This window comes from Cavia porcellus, unplaced genomic scaffold, assembly GCF_034190915.1.
Source record: "Cavia porcellus strain 051 isolate PalLab524CR breed Dunkin Hartley unplaced genomic scaffold, mCavPor4.1 scaffold_31, whole genome shotgun sequence".
NCBI classification, from domain to species: Eukaryota; Metazoa; Chordata; class Mammalia; order Rodentia; family Caviidae; genus Cavia; species Cavia porcellus.
The window spans coordinates 30,908,356-30,920,793 of record NW_026947514.1 but is presented as its reverse complement, the minus strand read 5'-3'; the positions used below and the strand labels follow the sequence as shown (position 1 = coordinate 30,920,793).

Sequence of the window (12,438 nt, the reverse complement as noted above, 5' to 3'; positions counted from 1 at the left end):
TCCACAATTATTTGACCGTAAACATTTTTTAAAAAGCTTGCTAACTCTTGTTTCTGGGAAACTGCTCCTTAATGTCTCTATTTGAGACCAAGTTACTTATCTTCAACTCCTCCATCTAATGGGGAGAAAAATGGAACCAACCTCTAGGGCTAAATGAGTTACTGTACATAGAGCACTTAGAAATGTGCATTACGCTTGATATTTACTAAATATGAGATGTTAGTAGGTACTGTTAGATTTAATTGAAAATCACTTTGTAATACAGACAACAAAAAGAAAATGCGTTGAAACCAGTTCAATGGATGGAGAAAGTTTTTGGCAGCAGTGTACTTCCAGGTATTGTGAGTAGAACAGAAAATAGGGGAAATTACAAATCCAAAGTAAGGTACAGACAGTGAGTGTGGGGGTTAACTTTTAATTATGACAGTTTGGTTGGCTTGGGAGCCACCTAAGAGATTTGTGGGACTCACTTCTGGATGTGTCATGGAGGTATGACTTTGGGTACTAATATCTGATCCTTGGCCCATTCCTTTTTGATTTCCTAGCTTCTATGAATTTAAGTATCTCTGCTCTGCCACCCCTTCTGCTCTGATATTTCTTTTTTTTTTTTTTTTTTTGGTCTTTTTCATTTTTATCAGTACCAGGGACTGAACTCACGACTGCCTGCTTGCAAGGCAGGTGCTTGTGCCGCTGAGCTAAATCCCCAGCCCCTCTGCTCTGATATTTCTGTATTGGTCCTAGCAGGTGATGCTGAGTCTCCTGAAACTGAAAGCCAAATCATATCTTTTCTTTTTCTTTTTTTTGGTACCAGGGATCGAACTCAGGACCATGCGCTTGCAAGGCAGGCGCTTATGCCGCTGAGCTAAATCCCCAGTCCCCAAATCTCTTCTTTAAGTTGTTTTTTGTTTGTTTTTGTTTTGTTTTGTTTGTCTTTTTGAGACAGGGTCTCTCACTATATAGTTTAGGTTGGCCTTGAACTCACATTGTAGCCCATGCTGGTCTCCAACTTGCAACAATCCACTTGCCTACGCCTCCCAAGTGCTGAGATTACAGGCATGCACCACCACTCCTGGCTTTCTCCGCTAAATTGTGCATGTCAGGTGTTGTGTCTCAGTGATGGGAAGGCTGACTATACAGTGAGTTACGTCTTTACATTGGTGCCAGAGAAAATAAGCATCAGATGAAAGACTGCTAGCCATAGGAGAGACTCTTTCAATTGATTTTTTTGAAATGAAATAGAAGATTGTGTTACTTTATGACCGTGATCATTCTAGTGGGACCATTTCTGTAACTTGAAGGAACTTCTTTAAGGTCCTCCTCTTTCAAGGGTTTTGTTAGAAATGTATTACATCTTGAGTATTCTCGATGTTTCTCCTAGATGAAGGACCACAATTTTTTAGATTAAGGGTAAACTGTTAGAATTTAAGGTATCTAAATAGTGTTGTAAATGACTCAGTCTCCCAGCTTGTTGCTCAGTGTTTCATTTTTTTGGAGAGAAGACAAAATGAAATATTCTATCATCCAACTTCCTTTTTTGATTGTTCAGGAAAATACATAATTTTCCATGTGAACCATTTTTATCTTAAAAATGAGTAGTTTTAATCCTAAGGAGGTTACAGTTCAGGAAGTTACAGTGGAGGTCATGTGTCTTACTAGCATGTGGTGAAATGTGAAAAAATTAAAGCATTACAATTCTGTATTTATTATGTAATAAAATAAATTTGTATTTTCAGTTACAGTCTAAAAATTATTAAAGAAATATAGCAGTGTTCACTGAAGTTTGTAGTCTCATACAGTACATTGTCCAATATTTCATACTCTTAAAAGATGTGGCATATAAACAAACAGGGATTTAAGCATTATAGTTTAAGATTAGTCATATACAAACATTTATCTACTAATGATGGTGCCATGTGCCCTATGCACCTAATTCTATGTATGTAACAATATTTAAGAAAAAAGTTTGCTTGTATTTCTCAGATCAACCTTGGCCTTGGAGGGCTAAGTGTATACTAGTCCCTCTTATCTGTAGTTTCACTTTCCACAGTTTCAGTTAACTGCAGCCAACCTATGTCCAGAAACATTAAATGAGAAATTCCAGAAATAAGTTTTAAACAGAGCACAGTTTTGGGTACATGCCTTTCTTGCTTAGGATGTAAATCGTGCTTTTGTCTGGCATGTCTGTGCTGTATGTGTTACCCACCTGGTTATCAGCTGCTGTGGCAGTACTGCTGTACTTGCATTCAAGTAACCTTTAGTTTTATTTAATGGTAAAGCCCCAGAGCCCCAGAATAGTGTTGCTGACAATTCGCTTTCTTTAAATGAAAAAATGAAGTTCTTGACTTGAGAAAAGTCATATGCTGAGATTGCTAAAAGCTGCAAGTTATTAATACTACATATAGTGCCTAATGTATACATTAATTTTTATCATATGCATGTGTAAAAAAATACACATATAGAGTTTGGTATTCTTTGCAGTTTTACGGATCTGCTGAAGGCCTTGGAATATATCTCCCCTGTGATGAGGAAAGAATACTGTACTGTTCAGTGGTGTTAAGTATGTTTGCATTATTGCACAACAGACTTCCAAAATTCTTCAACTTGCAAAATTGAAACTTCTCCCATTATAAACAACATTCTTTTTTTTCCTTCCCCACCCCTACTCCTGCCTAATGCTGGCAGCTACTGCTCTACTTTCTATTTCTGTTACTTCAGCTACTTCAAATACCTTGTACCTCAAAAATACTGTCTTTTTATGACTAGCTTATTTTATTTCCCATCATAATGTCCTTAAGGATCACCCAGATTTTTAGCATATGACAGGACTTCCTTCCTTTTCAAGGCTGAATAACATTCTATTGTGTAAATATGTAGTTTATTCATTCATTGATGGATATTTAGGTTGCTTACATCCAAATATAAAGCTGTTAAGTACATGGGTGTGCATGTATCACTTTGAGATCATGTTTTCAATTTTTTGGGATGTATATGCAGTAGTGGGAATGCTAGAGCATGTGATACAATATTTATTTTTAACTTACTGAGGAACTTTCATACTGTATTTATAGAGGTCACACCATTTTACATTCTCACCAGAAATGTACAAGCGTTCCCCCAATTTTTCTACACTCCTGCCAACACTTTTAATGGCAGTTTGGTTAGGTAAAATGTGGCTGTATTTTGTGCTTTTAATTTGCATTTCTATCCATCCAGTAAGAGGAACAAATTTTTTTTGTCTTTTTGAGACATGGTCTCATTGTGCAGTTTAGGCTGGCCTTGAGCTTACTTGTAGCCTACACTGGTCTCGAACTGGCAGTGATTCTCCTGCCTCAGCCTCCTGAGTGCTGGGATTACAGGCATGTGCCACCACACCCGACTACAAGGAACAGTCTTACTAAAAGGACCTATTTCATTTCTCGGGAAGTGTTTTGGCATTATATTTGGAATATCTGGTGCTATCTGATGGCTGTTACTATACCCTGTGACATGGAATGAGAGTTACTTTTTTTTTTTTTTTTTTTGTATCTTAAAAGTAAGGAGAAATATAACAAACTGCTTTGGTGTGGGACTCGATCTATTGCTAAATCACCTATTATTGAGATAAATTTAGGGGTCATAAATGTTACTACATTCTTCAGTTATAAGTTTTAGCTTTTTTCCTAATTATAAATCTTACAGTGAAGTGTAAGTTTACGATTTGTGCAGCTTATCTATATTGCTGCAGGTAGCTCTAGTTTTCACTGCCATATTATATCTGTTGAGAGATGACTTACAATATTTTAGTTGAGGTGCCCTCCCCTTTTTAATTAAAGCCTCTTTGTGCTAGATTTTCCCCTCAATTTTATGCTTATAAAAGAAATTGATGGGTTGTGAGCTGTGTATCTTACCAATTTATATTCTAGAGTTCTGGTTCTCTGTAATTATTTTAATCAGTTTAAATTAATTTCTAAATTTTCGTCCATACACATGAGTGTTGAGGGGTTTATTGTTGATTTCTCCATTGGTAATGCTAAGCATTCTTCATGTTTTTATTGACCATTCTTTTCTGTGTAGGGTCTGTCTTTTGTGCTTTTTTATTATTCCTTTTGAAAGGATTCTTTACATATCTTTTATAAATATGCATATATACAAGTACATATAATAGTAAAGGATGTTTTAACACATATTCTGATTTGTGATTTTCACTTTATTTGTGCTATTCCTCAATACAGAATTTCTTAATTTTAATTCATTAGGCCTTTTGGAGTGTGACTTATGAGTCATGCTTAGGAAATTGTCTATTTCCTAAGGTGATAAAGATATTCTTTTGTATTTCTTCAAAAATTTTATTAAAATTTTTGCTATTGAAATTATTTAATCCATCTGCCAGTTTTAATAAATTATAGTGTGATAATTATATACTTAAAATATATATATATAGATTACATGTTAACAAAATGCCTATTAAGTCTGTGGTGATAGAAATTTAGTAAACATTGCCTTAAATAATGAGGGTGTTGCAATGATGGAAACGAAGCATAGACAAACCAAAACAAGTATAGATGACATTTTGCATTAAAGATGGATATTTTAAGAGATTTGTTTTAGGGGCTGGGGATTTAGCTCAGTGGCATAAACGCCTGCCTTGCAAACAGGCAATCGTGAGTTCGATCCTTGGTACTGATAAAAAAAAAAAAAGATTTGTTTTAAAAATTTGGTTTTCATAATCTTGTTTTCAATTTTAAGTGATGTGCCCACTGTTGTTTTAACCTTTAACAGTGTTAATCTATTAATATTGGTTACAAACCACTGATTTCTGACTGAGCTGGTATGAATATTTGAGTATCATTACATAGTAAGTGAATCTCAACAAACAAGCTAATTAGATGTAGCATAATAGTTAAAAATATGGAGCTCTTCTGCTTTAACTTTATTATTTTTTAAATTTTATCATCTGATAAGTAAGCCGTAGATGGAGAAGTACTCAAAGCCTGTGACCATGGTGCTGCAGGTCTTTATCTGTGCTTCCAATGCTGTGACCTTTATAGTTATTTAATGAGGGCCTTGTTTGTCCATTACTATTTACGCTAGCTGCCCTGCCACCTTCCATCTCTTCTTTCCACTCTTCCTGGTATCCTAGGAAAAAAGGAAAGCTAACCTTTTTTGCATAAGCAGTTTAGACCTATAGATACACTTTTATTTTTTGATAAAACAGATCAGCTTTTATAACCCGAGAACTGTTAAAAATGCTTCATTGCCTCAGAATTAATTTGAAGATAATATTTGTGATAAAATAATTTAACATGAAAAAATTCCTTTTGGAAATAATTAACAAATGATTGTTATGAAACATAACTAAGTCAATAACTACCTGCCAGAAAACTTCAAAATAGAGGTTTTAATTTAAACTAGGTGGTTGAGACATAAAAATTTTAATACATGACCAAGCAATTAGCTTATAAATTTTTTATCTTGTGTATTTCATTCAGAGAACCTGCTTTCCTATGAGATGCTGCTTATTACTAATTAGTTCTGAATATCTGAAAAATCTTTGAAAATGTATTTGTAGCTAATTTAATAAAATATATACCGGGGCGCCAGGGTTTAGCTCAGTGGTGTAAGTGCCTCCTTGGCAAACGCAAAGTCGTGAGTTTGATCTCCGGTACAAACAAAACAAAACAAAATACCAAATAGTAAGTCTCATTTGTTTTTGCATTTTGGTATGTAATCTATAAAGTTGAAACATAGCTGGCCTCTAACTAGTTGCTAGCTTTTTTGATGTTTGATTTTAGGAAATCGCTGAAGCCTTATAAAGGCAGACTACAATTTTTTGATAACATCAGAACTACAGGAAAGGTCAGTATTCCTTTATGATCTGATGGTAATGTCATTGCTTCTGAAGTCAGCTGAGAACCACAGGTAGTAATGCAAGTGGAATAGAAAACAAGTTTAAACAAAGTCATACAACAATGTGTCTGTGCATTTTTTTACCCACTTTGGGAAGAATGAAACTGTTAAGCACCCCTCCTCGCTACATGCCTGGAAACCTTGTGTAACCATGCATAGGATTTATGGCTCTGAACCATATCTCATAAAATAAATGGGCAACTTTTGTAATTTGAGTGGAAAAACAAGTATTACTCATCTGATACTGGTTTCCATTGTTTAGTGTTCACTTTATATTTGTACTTTGAAAAAAACGTTTTTAGTCTTTTCCAAACTGTTTTAGTACTTTTGAAAAAGAAATTTATAAATTTCTTTATAAATCTTCATGTCCTTTATAAATCTTCACATTTCTAGTATGTATGTTGTACTCAGTTATCCACCAGTCTCAGCAATATAATAGTAGAAGCAAGTTATTTTAGATCTGTTTTAAGCATTCATAATCTTTGATTATCTTTTTGTAGAGACAAACTCTATCTTTCCCATTTAGGGGCTGTTAACATTTTTATTCAATTTGTCTAACATTGACTAATGTTGGAGATTTTCTCTTTTTGTCCACTTAATTGATATAATCAATCAGTTTTACTTTAATATGAACTATAGTGAATTAGGATAGAATGCTCACTTTGTATTTAAAAATGAGATTGGTAATGTAGTATACATGTGGTGAAGTGGGCATATTACCTCCTTTAATATGTTATTAAGGTGGAAATCAACATCACACAGAATTTTTGTAAATTCTCCAACAGGCATATATGTTTATATGTGTAGTATCAGACTCTGTGTGTGTGTGTGTGTGTGTGTGTGTGTGTGCACTTGCCAGCTATGTACATGTGTATTTGAGAGTGGCCATTTTGCTCAGGATTATTTAAGGCACTTTTATTTTTTATAGTGAATGTTAGATTTCTTTATAAATTAAGCAACTAAGAATTTAAAATTCAGCTCTTCACAAACATATTTGAATAGTCATTTTTAAAATTTTTATTTTTTATAGTTTAAAATTCCTTTAAATGACATTTATACATTGAACCTTCATTTTTTTTTTTAATCTTAAAGAATATGAAAAAACGAAGATACAGAATTTAAAACAAAATGATAGGAAAGTAATAGTGGTTATTATATGATTATATTATGTATTAATGTAATTTATATATTGTAATATATATTATATTGTTGTCTTCAAAATAGTTTGAGCATTCAATTTTTTTTTTTTTTTCTTAATCGATACCGGGGACGCGCTTCCAAAGCAGGCACTTATGCCACTGAGCTAAATTCCCAGCCCCCGAGCATTCATTGTTAAGTGCTTAAATTATCAGACAAGTCTTTTCAAATACTTAATTCTTCTAGGTTTGGTACTGATGGATTTTATGAAATTCAAAATCTGTTTTTCAATTTAAAATCATAAACCTGAACCAGCAGTTTAGTAACATTTTAAATCGAAATCAAGAATTCAATTTTTTACACACATTAATATATAGGGTTTCTTGCCCTAATTATTTCAAAGCTAAATTATCTATTTTGCTTATAGTCAAAACAAATTATTAATCTGTGGGTTTGAATTTACCTTTTCCCCTCCTAATTCCAATCTTATACTCTTTCCTTCTTGAATAATTCTTTTAAACAAACCTTTTATCATGTCTGTATTCTAAACCCAACTGGCTCATTCAGTTTTGCCATTTTTTTTTTTTTTTTTTGTCTTTTTCTTTTTTTATCGGTACCGGGGATCAAACTCACAACCACATACTTTGCAAGGCAGGTGCTTATGCCAAGGAGCTAAATCCCCAGCCCCAAGTTTTGCCATTTTGAGCAATTTGATTTTTCCTTTCAGAACTAGTTTGGTGTCATATTTTTAGATGACTGATGTTGAATCTTACCAAAAATATGTGGGTTCTGAAGCCATAGACTTCCAGGGTGATTTTTCCCATGAAAGAAGGACAAAGTTAAACTTGGATTTATGTGCTGCCAACAGTGACACTGAGGCAGGCCTCCACGGGATGGTCTGTAAGCATGCGACCTGCTATGCAGGTTCCACATTACTTAATCCTCAAGTGTCATAGGTCTGTAATCTCCACATGCAGGATACTTGACTGACTTATTTATCTATTCCAGATTTGACACAAGTAGAATTTTTATTTAACCTCTTCCTTACTGTGGCTCTCACATGGTATCTGGGACATGGGGCAGAGGGGTGCTCAGATTCTTGAATGTTCCCTAGTCATCTCACCATACTGACACTCTCAGAGTGATATTAATACTGTCGCTTGTAGTTACTACAGTCTTAGTGAATGTTCACACATGCCTCGCACTGCTCTGCTTCTGGGGGTGCATCCTCTTCCTTCCTAGGCCCTCTTCAACCATCTTGAAAGCCCTAGGGAGGATTCAGGGAGGGACACTACCTGAGTCCAGGAACCCCAGCAGTGCCACCAGTCAGTTTTGCTGGATATAAAACACTTGGTCTTTTGTTGCAAAATTGTAATTACTCCATTTGCTGCTGGCCTAAAATTTCTGTGCTTAAAAAGCAACATTTCCCTATACAGCTGCTCTAAGGATTTTCTTTATTCATTACCAAAATCTTTTTTTATTTTATTCATTCTCAGATCATTGCTTCTTTAGTAATATCTATGTTTGATCTTGGTATTTGTGTGTGTGTGACAATGGGGATTGAATCTAGGTTCCTTACACTGAGAGACATCCCATTTTTCTTCTTTTTTTTCTTGGGTAAAGTGTATTTGGAAAAACAAGCAACAAGGGGGATTTGAAAAAACTTGAAAAAAATGAGACTGGCTTATTTTAATTCATATTTTTATTATCTGATTATTTTCTGAATTCTTTTAGTTTTATTTGCAGGCTATAATTTTTGAGTATTACAAGCATTTAAGTGTTTTAAAATAAATTCGACTTGGATTTTGCTTATTTTGTATGTCTTACCTGGTTTTATAGTCACAGTTCCAAGATTATTGTCATGACAGTTTTAACCTCTATAGTTTTCTGGAATGTAATGTTTGTATCTTTTAAAATGTTACACAGAACACATAAATAGGGATTATATTGGATCACAACCCTGACTTAGCCAGATATAGCTGATAATGACAACTTAGGTCTCCAGTTGTTTTTTAAGCTACTTTCTATGGACTATGCATCATTATTCTCTAAAAGAAATATAATATGAGCCATGTAGGTAATTTAAAATTTTCTAGTAGCCATAATAAACAGTAATAGGTGAAATTAATTTCAGTAATGTTTTATTTAGCAAGTATAATCTAAATACTATTTCAACATATAATGTAAGAATTGAGGAACTTTATATTTTTTCATGTTGAATTTTTGAAATCTGCATTCTTTCAGTTTCACTGTACATCTTAATTTAAACCAAACCATATTTCCAGTGTGCATTGTCACAGCAGCCAGTGGCTTTTGTATTGGGCAGTATAGTCTCAAATCTTTTTTTTTTTTTTTAATTTTAAAGCGGGTAAAATTATATACAACAAAACAGAACATAAGAAAGCAATGTAAGAGACATAAATTTCAAAGCAACCAGAGATCTTCACTATCTATCATATTGTCTCTTGTTTTCTTCCAAATAGTTGTCCATATCTTCACATACAGTGAATGCATTAAAAACAATGTAGTATAAATCTGATCCAAACAGGGTGATGAAGGCGTTTTAGGTCTTTAAGACCAGACAATAGGTAAGTTGACAATGGCTGTCATAGTGTATCTCATTCTCTTCAATATAGTCCATACCTTCATGTATGTTGAAATTAAACAAAACAGACTAAAATCATTCTGAACAAAGAATAATAGTATTGCTGGATTTCACATCATGACGCTACAGAATCTGCACTGGGTACTGTAATGTCTTTTTCTTCAAAATAGTTGTTCATTGCATCATGCATTATATAGTCGTTTCTCATAAACTTTTTATAAATTCTATGCGTGCATGAGTCTCTACATGTATATCCTTTCTGTATTAGAGGGAAGACAAAACAAAACAAATTCCTAGAAAAACCTGAAATGAAAAAGTCATATAAAACTGCAATACAAGGTGATCTACAGTGGTTACTATGATGTCTCTTGTTATCTTCTATAGAATTGTCTGTATCATCAGGCATAGTATAATTGAATATAGCAGTACATAACAATATTAATAAAAATGAAACACTGGAGACATTAAAAGACTTCAAAAGCAGATAATAATCAAACCAGAGTGGGTATCCTAGCAAATCTTGTCATTTTCAGTGTAGTTGCCTATACTCTCAGATTTGATACAAAAATCATTCATAACAGATTCAAATAAAATCAGTCAGTACAAAACAGCTATCTAACAAACCAGATTCAAATAAGATCAGTCATAATAAGACAGTGTAAATTATACAGGGCTTCAGATTAAGTTAATAGGAAATTAGGGATGATTACCATACTATATCCTGCTATTTTCGGGATAGCTGTCTGTGCCCTCAAATCTAGTAAAAGTAAACAAACTGGAACAGAATATTATCCATCTAAACAGAGCAGTGAGAGTAATGTGGATTTTAAATCCTTAAAAACTATTAACAATATCCTCTGCCTTCCTTTTTTAGACAGTTCTTTCCTTTTCACTCCTACAGGGTGCACTGCACATTTTGGGTCCCCACCAATTCCCTTAGTTTTTAGATTGTGGGGGATGCAACCTGTTATTTATCTAAGTGGTTCCGAACCTTCTCACTCCTGGACTTGATCTCAGGTTGTATTCCTTTACCTACAAAAGCCTCTAGGTTTTCCTTCGTTGTAGCTGAGTAGTTCTCTGCTGCACAAAAGTATCATGTCTTTCCAACCTATCTGCAGGGGTTGGTGGATTTGCCCCTATTTCTCTCTGGTTCCCTGTCACATGGGGCCAGTTGTTTTCTGAATTTGACTTTCAGTTCATAAACCCTCTTTAACGTTAATTATATTTTCTATACAGAGCATCTCGATGGACCCTACCCCCTGATCTACTCTGCCTGTGTTTTTGTTAGTGTATCAAGGCCATCTGTGTTAGAGATTATAGCCAACCTTCTCTGCCTCATTTCTGCTATGCTATTTTTCTGCCATTGGTTGTCTACTTTTCTCCTTCATTCCACTGTCTGCCCCTGTTTCTGAAATCCTGGTATTTTTTTCTCTCTAGAATGTCCTTCAGTATTTTTTGTAGGGTTGGATTAGTGGTCATGAACTCCCCCAGTTCCTCTTTGTCATGGAAGCATCTTGTTTTTCCATTAGTTTTGAGAGACAGTTTTTCAGGGTACATCAATCTGGGTTGGAGGTTATTTTCTTTCAGGGTTTGGAATACTTCGTTCCAACCTCTCCTTAATTTGATGGTTTGTGTCAAGAAGTCTGCTGTGATTTTGATGGGTTTTCCTGTTTCTTTTCTCTGACAGCTTTTAATATTTTGTTCTTGTTACTAATTTCTGGAATCTTGATTATTGTATGTCTGGGTATATAGCTCTATTTTGGTTGTAAGTGTCTGGAGTTCTGTATGCCTCATCTGAATATCATTGCCTTTTTCTATGCTTGGGAAGTTTTCCTTAATTATATCTGTGAATAGCTTTTGTATTTACTCCTGGGCTTGCTGACTCACATTTTTTATTAAGTTATAGATCCTCTTGTCATCTCCTAGCGTTTGTATTGTTACTGCCTGTTTCCTTGTTATTTTAAAGAGATCTTTCCTTTTGCGAAAAGGACATTGCAAAACTTTCTTCAAGTTTTGTTAATCTATCTCTAGTTTCTGTCAGGCAATTTTTCCAGCTGTCAATGTAGTTTTTAATTTCCTGGTAATCACTTTGAATCTATTTCATGTATTCTAGATTATCTTTATATTCTTCACCGAACGTTTCTTTCCTTTTTTTTTTTGTTCCCTCCATTCTTTCATCTATGTCTTCTTGAGAGGTGCTTAGCATCTCTTTTATTAATCTCTTTATATCTTGCCTTTTTTCAGTTAGTATTTCAGTTTTGAACTCTTCTATGATGTCACGAAGATATTGAAAGGATTTTGCCGTGCCAGAATTCTATCATATGGTTCCCTGACCGGGAATCCAATTCTATCAGATATCTCTTTATGTCTGCTGATGCCATTTCTGATATCGCATGTTTGCTGCCCTCAGTCTCTTCTGTATTTACCTCTCCTGTATCAGTATTCACAGGGTTAGGGGCTGGGGGTTTTTTTGTATTTCTTTCTCTTTGTCATGTTTTTGGTTTCTTCCATACAGGTGTATAGTGGAGGTCCCAGCCCCTTTACTTGTTGGTTATGGTTCTTCTGAAGTGCGCTGGCTAGGGATTTCTGCTCTCTCCAGTTTGCTGTTGGCCATTGAGGTGCAAGAAGGGTGCAAGCAGGGGTGGCATATGCTGCCCCCCGTCCCCCTTGGAGACAGTCAACCAGCTGGGGCCTTCACCACACTAGTATGTGCTACAAGTGTGGAAGTGGTTCTGGACAGGTTATTGGGTCCTGACCAAGGGCATGATCCAGGACAAGCAGATACCACCAATCTACTCTGGGTAGGGAGT

General features: G+C 34.7%; 1 protein-coding gene across 5 annotated transcripts in view; it reads left to right on the top strand.

Annotated features, from left to right (window-relative positions):
- Positions 1–12,438, top strand: part of Pcnx1 (pecanex 1) — a 152,282-nt gene that overhangs the window by 21,531 nt on the left and 118,313 nt on the right. The window lies entirely within an intron of this gene.